A 20,870-nucleotide genomic window follows, 5' to 3' on the forward strand; every position below is an offset into this window, starting at 1 on the left:
AGATTTTTCCATTTCCTTGAGGGAGGTTTTCCTAAGTATAATCTAAATAGATTTAGCTCAGTGAAAGTACATAAAATGTGAAATTACACAAACTTTTTTTGTTTTCACAGTCATGAAGCTCCTCTCTTAGTATACCTGTTGAATTTTAAATTTGGTCTTTTAAATATCCAAGTTTAGCATTTCTAATAGAGCTTACAAAATTGTTTCTTTTATGTTGCTTTTCAAATGCAAATATGATTATCTCTGTCTCTAAATTTGAGTAATCCTTTTGATTTTCCAAACATGTGTCACATTGTTGAGTGTGTGACTAGACAGTTTTATCTGGTAGTTTAGCATAAACTCCCCACTTTTTGGTATGCTGAACTGATTATTCAGAGAAAGTGAACCCAATTTGCATAGGATCCTGGCAGTCAGATTTGAATTTAAGAAAAACCTCTGTATGTGGACTAGGAGAGTCTTGACCAAGACCCAGGAACTTGGTAAACAATGACGTTCTGTAAATACATTTCTTGGGAAGGGAAGAGAAGAGTAAATGCTGTTCTGTGTCAACTGCTGTGATTATAAGATTTTTTTTTTATCATGTTGATATGGTGATTTACACTGATTAATTTCTTGATATTGAACCAGCTTTACCTACCCAGAACAAACTGCACTGGGCATGCAATTCCTTTTCTATAATCCTGGATTTATTTTGCTAATGTTTGTTAAAGATTTCTGTGTCTCTATTCATGAGAGTTACTGGTGTTAGTTTTTCTTTCTGTGTACTGTCTTTGTCTGATTATAGTATCAGAGTAATACTGCATTGACCCTTTCACTGCAGAGGTTTGAACTGTGTGGGTCCACTTAGACACAAATTTTTTTGATAAATGTAGTATAATAGTGTAAATGTATTTTCTTTTTCTTATGACGTTCTTAATAACACTTTCTTTTTTCTGGCTTTATTGTAAGAATATAGCCTGTAATACACATAGCATACGTAATATGTGTTAACTGACTTTATATTATCAGTAAGGCTTCTGGTCAACTGGAGTTAAGTTTTTGGGGAGCCAAAAGTTATCTGCAGATTTTCAGCTGCACTGTGGTGGTGGGGAGTCTGTGCCCCTACCTCATGTGTTGTTCGAAGGTCAACTGTAATTTTGAGAAATTGATCCGTCCTCTTCTGTTTTCTGGGAGAGATTGTGTAAAATAAGTGTTAATTCTTTAAGTATTTGGTAGAATTCTGCAGTGAAGCTATTTGGGTCTACAGATTTCTTTTTTGGGATTTCTATATCATGAATTCAACTACTTTAATATTTGTAGGGTATGCAAATGATCGATTTCATATCTGGTGAGTTGTGATAGTTTTTTAAGCAATTAGTTCATTTTATCTAAGCTGTCAAATTTATGTTTGTAGAGTTAATAGTATTCCCTTCTCCTTTTTTTGTGTTGAAGTATAATTACATACAGTGTTATATTAGTTTTAGGTATACAATATAATGATTAAACAATTATATAACTTTTTCACTGCTCATCAAAAAAAGTGAACTCTGAATCCCCCTTATCTGTTTCACCCATCCTCCCACCTACACTAGTAGTTGTCACCAATGACAACTACTAGTTTTTCTCTGTATTTAAGAGTCTGGTTTTTTTTTTTTTTCCATTTGTCTCTTTGTTTTATTTTGTTTCTTAAGCTCCACATATAATTGAAATCATATGGTATTTGTCTTTCTCTGACTTATTTCACTTAGCATTATATTCTCTAGGTTATCCATATTATTGCAAATGTCAAGATCTCATTCTTTTTTATAGCTGAATAATATTCTATTGTGTATATATATTATATCTATATTTGTTCTTTATCTATATACATGTATTTATATCTTTATCTATTCATCTCTTGATGGACACTTGGGTTGCTTCCATATCTTGGCTATTATAAGTAATGTTGCCGTAAACATAGGGCTACATGTATCTTGTTCCTGACCTTAGAGGAAGAGCTCTCAGTTTTTCACCATTGAGTATAATCTTAGCTTATTATTCTTGTTTTTTTTTAAGATTTTAAAGATTTTATTTATTTTGACAGAGAGAAACAGAGCAAGAGAGGGAACACAAGCAGGAGGAGAGGGAAAAGCAGGCCTCCTGCCGAGCTGGGAGCCCGATGTGGGGCTCAATCCCAGGACCCTGGGATCATGACCTGAGCAGAAAGCAGATGCTTAACGAGCCACCCAGACACACTTAGCTTATTATTCTTTTGATGTCTGCAGTGTTTGTAAGGATATCCCATTTTATTCTGGGTATTGATAATTTGCATCTATTTTTCTTTGTCATTGTTGCCAGAGATTTATTAATTTTATTGATATTTTAAAAGAACAGCTCTTTCTTATTGTTTTTCTCTTTTTATTTCATTGATTTTTACTATTATGTTATTTTATTCCTTCTGCTTGTTTTGAGTTTATTTTGCTCTTTTATTTCTGGGATCATGAGGTATGTGTGAAAATGATTTGCAACTTTTCCTCTTTTCTAAAGCAGGTGTTTAATGCCATAAATATTGGATCAGTGTAGTTTTGCTGTATCACACAAATTAAAAAAATTTTTTTTCAGTGAATTCTATTTTTTTTAAAGATTGTATTTATTTGAGAGAGAGAGAGCCAGAGAGAGAGAGAGAGAGAGCATGAGAGGGGAGAGGTCAGAGGGAGAACCAGACTTCCTGTGGAACTGGGAACCTGATGTGGGACTTGATCCCAGGAATCTGGGATCATGACCTGAGCCGAAGGCAGTCACTTAACCAAATGAGCCACCAAGGAGCCCCTGTGTCGCACAGATTTTTGATGTTATTTTTTCATTTTCACTAAGTTCAGTGTGTTTTGAAAATTTTTCCTTGAGTATTCTTTAACCTAAAAGAAGTGTGTTCCTTTGCTTCTGAATGTTTAGAAATTTTCTTTTTATTTCTGTTACTGATTTCACATTCAGTTTCTGTTATTAATTTCTAGTTCAACTCCATTGTAGTTTTATAATGCACTTTTCATGATTTATAATTCTTTTATATTTGTTAAGGTTTGTTTTGTGGCCCAGGAAATGGTTTCACTTGAGACATGTTTTGTGGGCGCTTGAAATGAAGATGTATTCTGCTCCCTTAGTGAGGAGTGTTCAATAAATAAATGTTATGTTCCATTAGTTGGTGATGTTGTGAGTTCTTTTATACCTTTGTCTTCTTTCTGTTTAATTTTTCTATCCATTTTTCAGACAGGGATGTCAAAACCTTCAAAATTGTGGATTTTTTTCATCCTATTTTTATTTTTAGTTTCATTATACTATTATGTTTTTTTCTTGTGATGTCTTTGTCTGGTTTGGCATCAGGATAATACTGGCCTCATAAGAAGAGTTGGGAAGTGCTTGTTCTCTCCTTTTACATTTTTGGAAGAATTTGTGAAAATGTGGCATTAATTTTTCTCTAAATGTATGCTAGGGTTCACCAGTGAAGCCATCTGAGCTCAGGGTTCTTCTTCTTCTTCTTCTTCTTTTTTTTTTTTTTTTAAGTTTTTTTTTTTTTTTTAATTCGTTAGTTCACACAGAGTGTAATACTAGTTTCAGGTGTACCACATACTGATGCAACACTTCCGTATGATACCAGGTGCTCATTGAGCTTCTTTTCTGTGACAAGTTGATCACAAGTTCAATCTCTTCATTTGTTATGGGTGTGTTCAGAATGTCTGTTTCTTCTTGAGTTAGTTTTGGTAGGTTTTTTTTTTTTTTAAAGATTTTATTTATTTAACAGAGAGAGAGAGAGAGAGAGAGATCACAAGTAGTAGGCAGATAGGCAGGCAGAGAGAGAGAGGAGGAAGCAGGCTCCCCACTGAGCAGAGAGCCCAATGCGGGGCTCAATCCCAGGACCCTGAGATCATGACCTGAGCCGAAGGCAGAGGCTTAACCCACTGAGCCACCCAGGCACCCTGGTTTTGGTAGTTTATGACTCTGAGATTTTTCCCATTTATCTAAGTTATCTAACTTAATGGCATGCAATTGTTCATAGTGTTATAGGACTGCAGGGTTCTTGTCTCTTGGAGTTGAAGAATGAATCTCGTGGACACAAAAGGGTGAGGTGAAGTGAAAGTTTATTAAATGAAGGTGAGAGCAGAAAGCAAAGAAGCAGCTCTCTAGAGTGAGAGTGGTCCTGAAAGGGTTGCTACTGAAGGTTTTTAGTGGTAGTCTTTTATTGAGAATTGACTGGGAGACTTGTGGCCTTGAGATTCTTCTGCTGTCTTGGTTTGAGCATGGATTATTGATAACAACCTTAATGACTTAATTCTTTGAGGTGTGACACTTTCTATGATATACTGTAGCCATCAAAGAAAAATGCTCCGTAACCATTCAGGGCCAGCTGGTCTGTTTCCTTATCTCTTATTCACTCTGGCTTAGCACTTCTGCCTGTCAGGAATAGATTCAGAGACCAGCCAGGGGCCCCCTATCTCTCCTTGTCTATACCTTAACCCTTTCCTTATTCTGTAGCATTCCTTTATAATATTTTTTATTTCTATGAGGTTGGTAGTAATGTCCGCTCTTTCATTTCTGAATCTGGTAATTTGAATTTTCTTTCTTGGTCAGTCTAGCTAAAGGTTTCTTAATTTTGTTGGTCATTTCAAAAGAACCAGCTTTGGCTTCATTAATATTCTCCATTGTTTTTCTATTTTCTATTTCCTTAATTTCTCTTCTAATCTTTATTATTCCCCGCCTTCTGCCTGATACAGGTTTAGTTTTCTTTTTGATTTCCAGTGTTGTAAGGTAGAAAGTTAGTTCTTGATTTAAGATCTTTTTTCTTTTTATTTTTTTAAAGATTTTGTTTATTTGAGAGAGAGAGCATGAGTGAGGCAGGGGCATGGGCAGACAGAGAAGAAGCAGGCTTCTTGTTTAGCAGTGGGCCTGATGTGGCTCGATCCCAGGACCCTGAGATCATGCCCCAAGAAACATTTAACTGACTGAGTCACTCAGGTGCCCCTCTAGAAGTCTAAAGTCTCTGGTGCCCTTTTAGAAGTCTGTTTTGTTTAATATCAGTATAGTCTATCCAGCTAACATGTGGTTGCTGTTTGCACCAGCCTTTCCTTTCAATCTACTTATATCTTTGAATATATAAATGTAGGCAGCATATATTTGGATCTTGTTTTTTATTTAGTGTGACAATCTCTGTCTTTCAATTAGATAAGTTATTCGAGTTTAATGTTGTTATAGTGACATATATATATGTATATATAGATGTGTATATATACATATATACACACACACATATATATATGCATATATATGTATGTATATATATATACTTATATTTGTTATCTCTACATTTATCTCCTCCTTTCCCTTATGGACACCAGAAAATGTCTCTTGAATTGAATGCAGTGGATAGGTAGCAACCATGGGATCTGACTTTAGTAATGGGAGGCAAAGACAATAAAGCAAGAGAGAGTTGTGAGCCTTGAGTTATCATTTCATTTGGATCCACAATTACAGGGTCCACTTCACCCCATAATTTCTAATCACCTTTCTGCTGGCCATGAGGTGGTCTGGTGGGAAAGGGAGAATTCTCACAGCCTCTCTCTATTTTCTAATTGCCAGTGGCTACATGAGGATCATCACAGTATGATCCACTTCAGATGTTAGCTTCTTTCTTTTGTTCCTCATCTCCTGTGATGTAACATCCCCATTTTTAATAGCTGTGAAGTAGTTCTTTATTAGGAAGAATAATATACATTGTACATTGTATATTAGCAGATTCCCTAGATGTGTGCAGTAGTCTAATTTTTCTGTTCTAAATGTATTTGTTTTAGGGGCCTTGGCTCATTAATTCATGTTCTTATTTATTCATTCATTTAAGCAAAATTTTTTTTTTACTGAGCAGCTTTCATGTTTCAAGCATTATACTTGATGCTGAGGTAATGATTCTGAATTAGATATTCAGAGAGTCCATAGTCTAATAGTGCAAACAAATAATTAATCGACAGTTACCATACAGCGTTTGACCTGTTGTAATATGTCTAGGAGGAAGTGGAGGGTGAATTGAACAGATACGTATATGTAACTTAAATTTCTGGGTGCTCGGAGGCCTTGGTAAACTGTGGTTTGGATGATGGCTGGGAGTTAAGGAACATGGAGCTTGGTGGGGATGCGTTTTGTGCATGGATGGGTTCTAGAACAAGGAGAACTACATGTGTGAAGGCTGAGAGATGAGAGCCTGGCATCATCCTTTGAGGGGTGGGGTCTGTGGGAAAATCGAAAGAAGCTCAGTGTGATTGAGTTATTGCGTGTAAGGGGTGAAATAAATAGATGTGAGTAACATGGAAGATTCATATAGAGAGAGGAGAAGAATACAGGAGAATTTATTCACCTGGTAATTTGCTATGTGATTCTAGGAAATTACTATACTGCACTTCCCTGGGTCCTTATTTTCTTTCCCATAAAATGTAGGAAACAGGCAAATGGCCTCAGGGGTTATATTTACTCATACCCTATAAAAGCTAAGTTCAAAAGGTCCCTTCGTATGAGGTTCCTACAGATAGCTTCTGTTAGTGGGGTTGGGGAAAGCTAATAATATTCTAGTCCAGGAATCTTTGTATAAAACCCAGGGGTACGGACGCCTGGGTGGCTCAGTTGGTTAAGTGTCTGCCTTCGGGTCATGTCATGATGCTGGGATCAAGCCTCCTCTGCTTCTCCCCTCTGCCCCTGTCCACTGCTCCTGCCCCCAGCTCATGCCCTCTCTCTCTCTCTCAAATAAATAAATAAATAAATAAAATCTTTAAACAAAACAGAAAAACCCCAGGGGCTTAGTCTGCATTTTTTTTCCTCATTAAAGTTCATTTCAAATTCTTTGCACCCATTTTGTTCTATTACCATATACACTGCTATAATTACAATGGGGTAATATTTATTTATTTTACCATTGGTGCCAAACTCTAATGTTCTTAAATGACAAATGATTTTCAAGCCAATTCCAATAAAGTAAATTTAAACAGAAGTAGCATTTCCTGATAGCCCAGTTCAGCAATGTAAATTGCTTGAAGACTTTGTAAATAAGTTGATGAAAATTGCCTTCTTTTATCGTCAAGTTCTGAAATTAGGTTTTAAGGTAGGCAATATAATTGCTTTAAATTAATATCTTGGGCTTATTTGTAATCACTGCCCATTAGTCATAGTTAATGTGAATGGCAGAAATGGCAACTTCTCTGATCTTTTTATGTGCTTGTAAACTCTGCAAAAGAGCCATCCACCTTATAAATAAAGCATGTTATCCATCAAATTAGCATCAGTGCCCATCTCACCACCTCAGGAAATTAGATTCACCCTTTTAATTTTTCCTTAAAATTTTGGTGACCTTGGTCTTTAACATTTTTTGAGAATACTATAAAAAAATCTTGACAATCTTGGGGTGCCTGGGTGGCTCAGTTGGTTAACAGTCTGCCTTTAACTCAGGTCATGAACTCAGGGTCCTGGGATTGAGCCCCACGTTGGGCCCCTGTTCAGTGCGGAGTCTGCTTTTCTCTCTCCCTCTGCTTCTCTGCCTGCTTGCTCTCTCTCTCAAATAAATAAATAAATAAATAAAAATATTTTTAAAAATTCTTGAAAATGTATATGTTATTATTATTCCCGTTAGATATTTGAGGCATCATGGGTAACATGGATGACATGGGTAAAGGTAGCCATTTGGGGTCACACAGAGACTGAATAAAGGGTTGAGGGCTCCTCACAACTGTCTTAAAGATCTTTTATTGTGGTTCTCTGAGCTGTTTCTCATAATTGCTTTCTTTTATACTTGCTCTGAGACCTCATTTTTCACAAAATTTTGCATTCAAGAGTCACGTGTATAAAATATTTCACACAGATACATCTTATGCACATACACACACCACTCACACACACACCACTTATGCATAAGAACCCACATATTTCTATCTCAGAGAAATTCATCTACCTTATTAATTAGTAAAAAGGCAAATTACAGGTTGTAAGCAGATCTATGTTTTGGCTTTGTTTTGTGGGTAGTTACCATTTTAGAAGTAGGGTCTCTGGTTTTAAACTCTGTATAAGGAAAGGTTAATAATAAAACAAGACCTGAAAAAAAAAATCGAAGCTAACAAAAAGATCAAATGAACTGCTGATGTGTAAAATTTATTCCATAGCAGAATCCATTTAATGTGCAGGAGTAAGATTGTAGGTGAGTCCTGTGAGAGCAGTAGTGGACTGATGACTGAACCCCATTTCATCATGATCACAGACCTTCAGCCTACTGCTCTCCTCTGCCTTCAGGGCACTAATGATTTCCTGTAACTGTTTACCCTTCAGCTGGCTTGATTTGCCATGTTCTCCCTCCATCTGAAGCTCTCGATATAGCTCCTTCCCAAACCTAACATTTCAACCTCAGAAATAACTTCCTCTGCTCCTTTAATAGTGTTTGGGGTGTAGTGTACCTGAGTAGTTGCAGAAGGTACTTGTGGTGCCCTGCCTGGAACCCATTTATTATTTGATCACCTTGAGTAAGTTAGATGCAGACATTATTTTTCCCGTTTTTAACTTTGAGGGCATTGAGGTTTAGACAGGTGAAATATCTTTCATTGATTGCATTTATTATGTTTTTTATTTTCTACATTTTATGATGCTTTGATATCTTGAAAACATGTGGACCTGGGGAGGGACTGCTCCTCCTGGAGTTAGCTAATTTCTAGAGATAACGAACAGCTTACGTCAGCAAGTCTTTGGTATGCAGCCAAGCAATTGCAAGTCCGCAACCCTCATCCACCTCCTTTTTTTTTCTTAGTAATTTGTTTAAATAGTTTATTCATATAAATAATAAGCATGTGTAAATGTATTATCTTGGTCCTTTTATCAGGTGCCAACAGTCTGAGACACTATTCCCTGTCCTAAGTCACCCAAGAGTCTGTTACCAAACAATTAGTGACCACCCCTATGGCCCAGGACCTGTTGTAATTTATTTACCTTGCCCACCTGGCCTTACCTGTTCCTTATGAAAACCACAATAAAGGCACTGACTTGTGCTGTCCTCTAGCTCTTTCTGCCACCTACCTGGTCCTGGTTGTTCCCCATATGGCCTGTAAGGTGTGGGATATTCCCTTCTCTTGGGAAATATGAGTAATAAATTCTTCTTTCAAGGCAGTTGTTTCTGTATCTGTCATTTTACCATATCTGACTATACTAAATCCTGGGTACATTTCATTTTTTATTTTTTAAAAGATTTTATTTATTTACTTGACAGAGAGAGAGACAGTGAGAGAAGGAACACAAGTAGGGGGAGTCAGGGAGTGGAAGAGGGAGAAGCAGGCTTCCCGCTGAGCAGGGAGCCTGATGTGGGGCTTGATTCCAGGACGCTGGGAGCATGACCTGAGACTGAGCCACCCAGGTGCCCCCCTCGGTACATTTTAAATCAGTGATGCCTGTCTACAAAGTTGCAAAGCTGAATCTAGGACCCAGGTCTTTATATTACTAGCAGAGTTCTGCTAGTACTATATAGTACTGAATATAAAGTTCTACAACTTTATATTCTTTTTAAATGTCATGTAAAATTGCTCTTAAGATATTAGGAAATGTTAAGATATGGTTAAAAAAACCAGAAAGGTTGAGTTCTTTTTTAAGAAGACAATTGGTACTCTTTATCAGAGTCCTGATTACAAATATTTTGTTACCTATTAGGACAATTTATGCTAAAATATCTGGGTATTATGTAATTGATATACAGGATTTTGAGTAACTTAGAAACTTGTCAGCATGGCAAGAATGAAAGGTAAAAACCATTCCAGATCTTTCTATTCAGAATGAGAATCTTATTAAGGGTGGTTTCCTGACAGTGTTTCCATGTAGTAGGGAGGAAGAAGACATGACAGATACATAATGAGGAGATTTATTTATTTACTTTTAATTTTAAAATGTTTTATTCAGTTAATATTTTTTTATTCAGTTAATATTGATAAGATTTAAAAAACATAATGCCCCATGTCAGGATAACAATTTTAGCTTTCACATCCATAATTATTCATTGAGAATTTGAGCATCATAGCTTTTTAAAAAAATTTAAATTCAGTTAATTAACATAAAATGTATTATTTGTTTAAGGGGTACAGGTCTGTGATTCATCAGCCTTATATATAATGAAGAATTTTAGAAAATGTAAATAAATTCCTCTAATGAAGCTGAGAATGGTTAACATTGAAAGAAATAGTTTTGGTTATGCTTAGTCATTTCAAATACCAGCTTAATCACTTTTGAAATAGTTTAAATTTTAAATTGAATTTTTATCCAAATTTGAAAATTCAGACATCTAGAGTCTTGGAAAAAGAAACTTCTATAATGGGAGGTTGGCCAATGGCAACGTTTTCTCTAGTATTTGACATCTAGATACTAATTCAGTTTTATCTACATTCAATCAACCCATGCAAAGTTGCACAAAGGAAAAAAGGAAAGAGCTCCCAGATATTTTAAAACAGCAAAAAATCCTCCAGTTATTTTTTGCAATATATGTGTTTTCCTCCTCATCTTTTGTCTGGGCTGATAAGCTACTGTTATTGTTGTAATTGCCACAGTTAAACATTAATTTTTTGCTGAATATGCATCAGCTTGTTTGTCAAGTGCTTTACCTACATTTTCTCATGTAGTTCTTACTATAGTAGGTAAGAAGGGAACTATTATTTACCCTGTTTTTCAGATGATAGGACTGCCAACAAGTTTAAATAACTTGCTCAGGTCACAAGTCTAGTAAGTGATCTGATAGCATAGCCAGTGTTATGTAGCTCTATGCCAGTTTTCTCAATTTAATCTTACCAAAGCATTCTGCCAAGAGTCCAAGAACAAAAGAATCTCAACTGTGCTCTCTAATAAGGTATCCACTAGCAATATGTGGCTATTGAAGTTCAAATTGATTAAAATTAAATAGAATTTAAAAGTCTGTTTTCCAGTTGTACTAGACATACTTCACATGTTCAGTAGCTACATACAGCTTGTGGCTACTGAAGTGTGCAATACAGCTGTAGAACATATTCATCACCACAGAAAATTTTCCAAGATGGAAAGTGCCGGTCTGAAGAATACTGGATGTAAGTGTGAGATTTTGTGAAAGGAATTTGGAGGAGTTGTTTGGGGAAGAGAGATTCAAGTTATATACCACATTAGAGTTGTCTATTTTATTCTTAAATAGCAAATAAGGATGATTGCTAAGATAAGAATTGCAGTCAACACAGTGGGATTATCTTCTAGTCTTATCCTGTGCTGGAGAGTGACACTGGGGCAGGAGATGACTCCCACCAATTATGGAATGTCAGCTTTCTGAAATGCAACTACTCTATATCTCACAAATAATGTCAAAATATTAATCTGTTTTTGCTTCTATAGGTAATAAATGCCTGTGGGAAGGTAAAGATGTGTTTTCCTATTTTAACACATTGTCTTCTATTTCCTTTCATAGAGGAGTATTTTTCCAACCTCTTCAACCTCTCCTTTTTTTTTTTTTTTTTTTTGCCAAGGGGAATGCAGCAGGTCCAGATTTCTGGAAAAGGCAATGTAAAGTCAAAGACCTGCCTCCCATAATGTTACCTTTTGGGATTCTCCCAGAGAGAATCAGCATCAGGTCAAGGAGAGTTGTGAATTTGAGGACGCTACTCCAGTAATCATACATACTCTATAGCACAGATGGCAGGACTCCATGGCCTAATTTCGGAAATGAACCTGATTAGCATCTCAGTAACCCCTAATTATAACTCTTCTAACTCACAATCTTAAAACATAATTTCAGGGTAGCTATATGGGAAAAACAATATAGAATAAACATGTTGCACACCCCCCGTCAGATTTTAGGCAAGCTGTTTTAGTTTAATTACAATGAAGTTTTTCAGTCTTTAAAATGAGGATGTCAGTATTTAACTTGTAAAATGATGTGAATACTAAATGGGCTAGAGTATGTAAATATCTTCACACCATGCAAGGTGCATAATATGCTCTCAGAAAGGGTGCCTGGGTGGCTCAGTGGGTTGGGCCTCTGCCTTTGGCTTGGGTCATGATCTCAGGGTCCTGGGATTGAGTCCCGCATCGGAATCTCTGCTTGGCTGGAGGCCTGCTTCTCCCCATCTCTCTCTGCCTGCCTCTCTGCCTACTTGTGATCTCTGTCATATAAATAAATAAAATCTTAAAAAAATGTGCTCAGAAATACTCGTTAAAAACAATAGTAATTTCAAACAAAACAATAGTGATTTCATGTCTTCATAAAGTTAATTTAATGTGTACTCATATGTTGATAGGCAGCTCCCTCTTACTGGGGGAAACCACATACCATACTGTCAGTGATTCCAGTGGCCTCAGAGGCAAAGTATACACCCAAACCTGTCATTTCCACCACCACCTGCTGGATGGGCTTCTTGAAGGTCTAAGGGTTAAGACAATCAGTGACCACTAATGCTCTTTTCCAGGGAAATTTCCTATCATTTATGTCCACCCTGATGATCCTAGATGCAGTAGAGGTCTTGCTTGGATGACTATGGCTGAGCCAATTCCTCTAAGCCCAAAGACAATGCAGGTGGGACTGAGGGTGACCTTCAAATTCAGAAGATAAACCTCTATAAGTTATTCAAAGGTGGTGCACCTGTGTTTAATAGGAAAAGAAAAAAGCCACTGTAGTGTTATCTCATATGGAAGAAGCAGTCTGACAGTATTGCTCCCAGAATGTAGTTAGAGTCACTGAAAAACTACACAAAAGCACATTTTAACCTTTGTAGTGTTAAACATAGCTCCAAAGCCTTTAGGCACCTCACTGCTTGTGATCCAGCCTTTATCCATGGGAACAGCAGCATCCGTTTTCCCCACTGCAATTTCACACATGACAGTATAGTCAGTGAGTGTGCTAGTGCCATAGAGATGATAAATCTTCCTTCCTCTGCAGGTAAGTCTGGTGGTTCCATCTAACATTAGTCCAGTAGGAGAAAGAATACTGTTTCACAGATAGGTAATATGATAAGCAGAGAAATATCAGATTTTAGCTCCTAGTCAATACCTGTACCAACGAAAGCAAATTGGGTGAAAAGAGGTCAGAGAAATCAGAACTTTTTCTTCAAGCATAAATTGCCCTTATGGAGCAACCTGGAGCCTTATTCTCTACACTCTGGAGGAAGGAACATTTAGACTATATCTCCTGAGAAAAGAAGAACAAGAAAGTGATTACCAGGTTGGGGGAGGCATTGAATGCAATGAACTCTGTATTTATTGATAGGAAATTATTTGTAATAAATGTTACCATTTTCTTGTAATGATAGTACTTATTTTTTGAAGTTAATTATCATCTCACAATGGAATGGAAAAAAATCAATGTCAATGCAATGGACCTTCAAAATACAGAATAAAAATTGAACATTTGTCTCTAATAACATTGACATTCAAATGTAATCGAGAGCTAGCTAAGTTTCAGAATGACACCACTATCTGTGGTATGAGACTTGTCTGTTTGGGTGTGTCCTATCCGGGGAGCCTAGTGGAACATTGCTTCTAGTATGTGCTTAAGAAGTAGTTGTTGAAAGAACTAATTAATACTCTGGTGTTAATGTTAGAATTAATACTCATTCTGAGGTATTATAAAGAGCCCAGAATTTGAGGGAAGGCAGCCTATGTTTTAATACTAGCCATGCCATTAAGTAGTTAAATCAAGTGATTAAGTTAATTGTCGCGGCTGGCACGGCAAGGGTGTCATGGCCGAGGGGCAAGGGAATGCTAAAGAAGACGAGAGGGACACCAGGATGATTATCCACAGAGTGCCACATAGCGTTTATTAGTTCATTCTTTTGTAAGCTTACTTAGTCACAGCAATGTGACTTGACCTTGACTACCATCTCTGGGCTGCTGAGCTTGTGCTAAAAAGTCAGAGTGACCTGGTTCATAGTTGCATAGGATAAACACGGCTGTGTTACTGTAAGATAAACACAGCCATGTTGTTGGCAATGCCAAACCACAGACCTTGTTCTTCTGCCAATGGGGAAAAGATGCAGGCAGCCGTTTATAGACTGTGCACCTGATGCAGTGTCCTGGCTGAAGGGGCTCTGAGAGCCTTTGCTCAATCAGGTTGGTGACCTGAGAGCCTTTTGCTCAATCAGATTAACCCCTTTCAGGCGCAGGGCTCACCACAGTTAATTAATTTGCTGAAGCTTCTATTTTCTCATACACAAAATGGGATTATCTATGACATATGCTTGTTGTTAGAATAACATGTGATAATGTGAAGCAGCTAGAAAGGTGTTTGAAATATTAATTGTGTCCAATGCAGAAGAAGTAACTATAAATTCTAGAGGAAACTTTGTTATCGATGATGCTTACTTTAGGCAACTTAAAGAATTGTCGTATATATGTACGGGAGTAAGTGTATGATGTGTGTGGATGTAGAAAAAAAGCTCTTAATCGTACATACTTTTAATATGTTGTAGATATTTGTAATTTTTAGTTTGATTTGGAATAAGTAAACTAGAGATAATCTCTATGGAAATGAGTGGAGAACGATTCTTTTTCTTTGGGCCCTTTTAGTCAAATACAAAATTAGAAGATCCTGAATCTTAGTTTGCTTATTTTTTATATGTAGTGTGTGAATACATTTAAATTTTTAGTGAATATGTGATGAGTTTGGTTCTGTTTATGGTGGTTTGAGGGAAATGTCAGGGAGCGTTAGGGAGGGAGAATTTACTGGGTTGACACTGTAGCTTGCCCAGTTGCCTATGTGGTTTCACACTGGTTACACTTTCTCTACTACTCTCTATGACTCCACCTTCCCCATTGCTCCAAATCATAGGGAAAGCTATTGTCTTTTCACTTTTCAGGATGTGCCTGTTAGAACCACAGAACCCAGAAGACAGAATCTGAATGGCAATTAGATAATTGGAGATGAAATGCCTTGTCATAAAATTGGATCCTTCAGAGAAGTGCAGTAAGTATTTCCTACACTAGAGGTAGAATATATTCTTTAAAGCCTGGGCTATAAATTTGACATATTATGATTATGTCCATATAGTATAGCTATTTCAGAAAAAGGACCAAAACACTTAGTTTGTCTCTGTCTTTATAATTTTCCCAAGGCCTCTGTAATATCCCAAACACTATTAAAGTATTTTCTAGCTCTTTGCCAAGAACTGCTCTGTGGGTTTCTGGGGAAGATGGTAAAGGATCCTAAGCTCACCTTGACCTACAGATGCACCTGCATAATACCCATATTAGTGTATATAACCCAGAAAACACCTGAGGACTAGCAGAACAGTCTCCATAGCTAACTGAAAGCGGTAGAAATGGCGGAGACATGGTTGGGAAACAAAGCCATGAGATAAACCACAAAAGGGAGGGACACCACTCCAGTCAGTATGGAGAAGAGAGAGGAGCAGACTCCACCTAACACCCCAGGAAGGGAGGACCCACACTCACAAGAAGAATCCCCATAACATTTGGCTTTGAAAACCAGGGGTGCTTAACTCTGTGAATTTTTACAATCAGTGGGGATTAGGGATTAGGAACTTTAAAATCAGCTGGCTTGGCTTTGGAAGAGCCAGAGGGTAATAGGAAACCAAGTCCCTGCCCTTAAAGATGCAGCATAGCACATAAGCCCATTGAGATATAGCGTAGAAGCAGAAATTTGAAAAATACCTTGGGTATATGGGAAAATTGATTTATTAATCTCAGTAAATAAAGGAACATAACATAATAAAGCCCATCTATGGGAAAACCCACAAGTAAAAACAGAACCTTTCCTCAGTGGTGAAAAACTCAGTGGTGAAAAACAGAACATTTCCTCTAAGATGAGAAACAAGACAAGGATGTTCATTTCACCACTTTTACTTAACACAATACTGGAAGTTTTAGCCATACAGTCAGACAAGGAAAAAAAAACAAACAACATCCAAATTGGTAAGGAAGAAGTAAAAGTTTTACTATTTACAAATACTATGAAGTGTGGTAGAAAACCCAAAAGATTCCACCAAAAAACTACTAAAACAGATAAATGAATTCAGTAAAGGCACAGGTTACACAATCAATATAAAGAAATCTGTTACATTTCTGTACAGTAATAATGAAGTAGAAGAAAGTGAAATTAAGGAAACAGTCCCATTTCAAATTCCACCAAAAGAATAAAGTACCTCGAAATAAACTTAACCAAGAATATGAAAGATCTGTACTTTGAAAACTATACAGACGGCCAAGACACATGAAAAGATGCTCAACATCACTAATCAACAGGGAAAAGAAAAAACTACAGTGAGATGTCACCTCACACCTGTCAGAACGGTTACAATAAAAAACACAAGAAACAAGTGTTGGTGAAGTTATGGAGGAAAAAATAACCCTGTGGGCTCTTGTTGGGAAAATACAAAAACACCAAAGGGATACATGCACCTCTGTGTTTACTGCAGCTTTATTTAGGATAGCCAAAATTTGGAATCAGCTCAAGTGTCCATCAAAAACTGAACGGATAAAGAAGATGTGATGTATATAATACAATTGAATATTATTCAGCCATTAAAAATAATGAAATCTTGCTATTTGTAACAACATGGATTGAGCTAGAGAGTGTAATCGTAAGTGATATGTCAGAGAAAGACAAATATCATTTAATTTCATTCATATGTGCAATTTAGGAAACAAAACAAATGGGGGAATCCAAGATGGTGGAGGAATAGGAGACCTTAATTTTGTATGGTCCCAGGAATTTAGCTAGATAGCTATCAAATCATTCTGAACAGCTGCGAACTCAACTGGAGATCAAAGAAAAGAATAGCTGCCACTCTGTGAAGAGAAAAAGGACCACTTTCTGCAAGGTAGGAGGTGTGAAGTGAATCTGAGGCGATATATGAAGACAGACTGTGGAGCGGGAGGGAGCCTCCTTCAGCTGGCTACTGGCAAGTGATATAGCAGTGGAGTACAAACAGAACTTTTAGAAGTTGGCTACAGTGAGGGAGGTCACTTAAGCTGCTAAGTGGGGACAGAAGCCCAGCTGGGACAGTGTGGTCTCAGGATCCTTGGGGTCACAGGAAGCTCAGGGGTGCCTGAGTGCAGCAGAGCTCCCAGGCATTGGAGTGGGGAGGCTGGCTGTAAAGAGTGAATCCAGGAGTGGGCTCTCAGCTCAGGGTTACCATAAACCAAGAACTGTGGCACAGTCAGGTCACTGCTGTCTGAGCAGGGGCCCAACTAGTGGCAGACGAGGCAAGACCCTACTTCATCCCCCTGGGAGGAGCAGTGGAGGAGCATGCCAGGGATCTGCAGGGTTTGGAGATTCAAACAGGGTCATGTGCCTGAGACAGAAACACTCAGTTGCAGGTGAGGCTTTTTCACCATGATTCTTTAGTCTTTCAATGTTAATTAAAAAATTTTTTTTTTTTAAAATTTTATTCTTTTCTTTTTCAACCAATGTATTATTTTATCAATCCCTTTTTCAAATCTTTTTTAATTATAATTTTTACAGTTACATTCTATTGTATTTAATCTTATTTTTGTATATGTTTTACTTTCTTTAAAATTTTGGGATGCTGTTTCTTCTTCTTTTTTTTTTTTAAAGATTTTTTTTTTTAATTTGACAGACAGAGATCACAAGTAGGCAGAGAGGCAGGCAGAGAGAGAGGGAGAAGCAGGCTCCCCACTGAGCAGAGAGCCCGACGTGGGGCTCGATCCCAGGACCCTGGGACCATGACCCGAGCCGAAGGCAGAGGCCCCAACTCACTGAGCCACCCAGGCGCCCGGGATGCTGTTTCTTCTAACAGACCAAAATACACCCAAATTCTAGTGTATGGCTAGAAAAGAAAATCTAGAAAATATGTTCTATTCACCCATTGGATCATATTCTCTCTTTTTGTTTTATTTTGTTAAGACTTTTTAAATTTTCATTTTTACAGTTACATTCTGTCCTTTCAATGTATTTAATTTTATTTTTGTATATATAAGTTTTTCCTTCTTGTAATTCTGAGGTGTAGTTTCCTCTAACAAACTGACCAAAGTACACACAGGAGATAGAGTATTGCTCTGTTCTGTTCATGTGTCTGTTTATATACCTCCCTTTTTTTGTTGCTGTTGTTTTGTTTCCTTTCTCTTTTATTTTTTTCTTGTCTTTTAATAGCCATTTTTACAGTTACGTTCTATCTTTTCATTGTATTTATTCCATATATATATATATATATATATATATATATATATATTTCTTTATAGTTTTGGGATCTAGTTTTCTAAAAAACAGACCAAAATACACACGGAATCCAGTGTGTTACTCTATTCTACTCCTCCCCACCCCCGATTATATGCTTTCACTCCTTTTTTTTTTTTTTTTTCCTCCCTGGTTTCAGGTCTCTTCTGATTTCTTTAGTGTATATTTATCTGGGGTTGTTATTACCATTTTAGTATTTTGTTCTCTTGTTCATCTATTCTTCATTGGGCAGAATGACGAAAAACTCGCCTCAAAAAAGAACAAGGGGTAGTACTGACTGTCAGAGTCCTAATCAATATGGACATTAGTAAGATGTTAGAATTAGAGTACAGAATAATAATTATAAAGATATTGGCTGTGCTTGAAGAAGGCATAGAAGACTAGAAAATCCCTTTCTGAAGAAATAAAAGAATTAAAACCTAACCAAGTCAAAATAAAAAAGGCTATTAATGAGATGCAACAAAAAATGGAGGCTCTAACTGCTAGGATAAATGAGGCAGAAGAGAGAATTAATGATATAGAAGACTAAAGATGGAGAATAAGGAAGCCAAGAAAAAGAGACATAAACAACTGCTGGATCATGAGGGGAGAATTCGAGAGATAAGTGATACCATAAAGTGAAACAATATTAAAATAATTTGGATTCCAGAAGAAGAAAAAAGACAGAGAGAGAGAGAGAAGGGATATTGGAGCAAGTTATAGTGGAGAACTTCTCTACTCTGGGGAAGGAAACAAGCATCAAAATCAAGAAGGCACAGAGAATCCCCCTCAAAGTCAATAAAAATAGGTCAACAGCCCATCATATAATAGTGACACTTACATATCTCAGAGACAGAGAAAATCCTAGAAGCTCGGTCCATAACCTACAAGGGTAGAAACATTAGATTGGCAGCAGACCTATCCACAGGAACCTAGCAGGCCAGAAAGGACTGGCATGGTACATTCAGGGAGCTAAACGAGAAAAACATGCAGCCAAGAATACTTTATGCAGCTAGGATGTCATTGAAAATAGAAGGAGTGATAAAAAGCTTCCAGGACAAACAGAAACAAAAAGAATTTGTGATCGCCAAACCAATCCTACAAAAAATATTAAAAGGGGTTCTCTAAGCAAAGAGAGAGCCCAAAATTAACTTAGACCAGAAAGAAACAGACAATATACAAGAACAGTCACTTTACAGGCAATACAATGACACTAAATTCATATCTTTCAATAGTCACTCTGAATATAAATGGGCTAAATGCCCCAATCAAAAGACACAAGGTATCAGATTGGGTAAAAAAGCAAGACCCACTGATACGCTGTCTGCAAGAGACTCATTTTAGACCCAAAGACACCTCCAGATTGAAAGTGAAGGGTGGAGAAAAATTTGCCATCCTAATGGACATCAAAAGACAGTGGAGGTGGTAATCCTTGTATCAGACAAATTAGATTTTAAACCAAAAACTGTATTAAGAGATGAAGAAGGACACTGTAATAATTAAAAGGTCTGTCCAACCAGAAGATCTAACAATTGTAAATATTTATGCCCCTAACATGCAGCAGCTAATTATATAACAAAATCAAATAAATACATTGATAATAATACAATAATAGTAGGTGACTTTAACTCCCCACTCACTGCAATAGACAGATCATCTAAGCAGAAGATCAATAAGGAAATAAGGGCTTTGAATGTCACACTGGACCAGATGGACTTCACAAGATATATTCAGATCATTCCATCCTAAAGCAACAAAATACACATTCTTCTCTAGTGCACATGAAACACTCTAGAATAGATCACATCCTGGGTCACAGATCAGGTCTCAACTGGCACCAAAAGATTGAGATCATTCCTTGCATATTTTTGGACCACAGTCCTTAGACACTGGCACTCAATCACAAGAGGAAAGTTGGAAAGAACTCAAATACATGGAGGTTAAAGATCATCCTACTAAAGAATGAATGGGTCAATCAGGAAATTAAAGAAGAATTTAAAAAAATCATGGAAACAAATAAAAATTGAAAACACGACAGTTCACAATTTTTGGGGTGCTTCAAAGATGGTACTAAGAGGAAAGTATATAGCAATACAAGACTTTCTCAAGAAACAAGAATGGTCTCAAATACACAACCCAACACTACACCTAAAGGAGCTGGAGAAGGACAGCAAATAAAGCCTAAAGGCAGCAGGAGAAGAGATATAATAAAGATCAGAGCAGTAATCAATGACATAGAAATTTAAAACAAAACAAAAACAAAAACAAAAAAACATTGGAGGAGATAACAAAACTAGGAGCCATTAAAAAAATGAAATCTTGCCATTTACAGTGATGAAGATGGAACTAGAGGGTATTATGCTGAGCAAAATAATAAGTCAGTCAGAGAAAGACAATTACCATATGATCTCACCGATAGGTGGAATTTAAGAAACAAGACAGGATCATAGGGGAAGAGAGGAAATAAAAATGAAACAAGAAAAAACCAGAGAGGGAGACAAATCATAAAAGACTCTTAATCATAGGAAACAAACTGAGGGTTGCTGAAGGGGATAAGGGGTAGAGAAATGGTGTAACTGGGTGATGGGACATTGGGGAAAGGTATGTGGTGTAATGAGCACTGGGTATTATGTAAGACTGATGAATCACAGACCTGTAACCTGAGACAAATATATATTACATGTTAATTAATTGAATTTAAATTAAAAAAATAATT

General features: G+C 36.9%; 1 long non-coding RNA gene across 2 annotated transcripts in view; it reads left to right on the forward strand.

Annotated features, from left to right (window-relative positions):
- Positions 1-20,870, forward strand: part of LOC308338146 — a 78,219-nt gene that overhangs the window by 35,851 nt on the left and 21,498 nt on the right. For both annotated transcript variants that reach the window (XR_013966385.1, XR_013966386.1), the window contains exon 2: positions 14,817-14,923. This is a non-coding gene — a long non-coding RNA (uncharacterized lncRNA). The remainder of the gene's footprint in view (positions 1-14,816; positions 14,924-20,870) is intronic.

The sequence above is a fragment of the Martes martes genome (assembly GCF_963455335.1).
Source record: "Martes martes genome assembly, chromosome: 2".
In the NCBI taxonomy this organism is placed as follows: Eukaryota; Metazoa; Chordata; class Mammalia; order Carnivora; family Mustelidae; genus Martes; species Martes martes.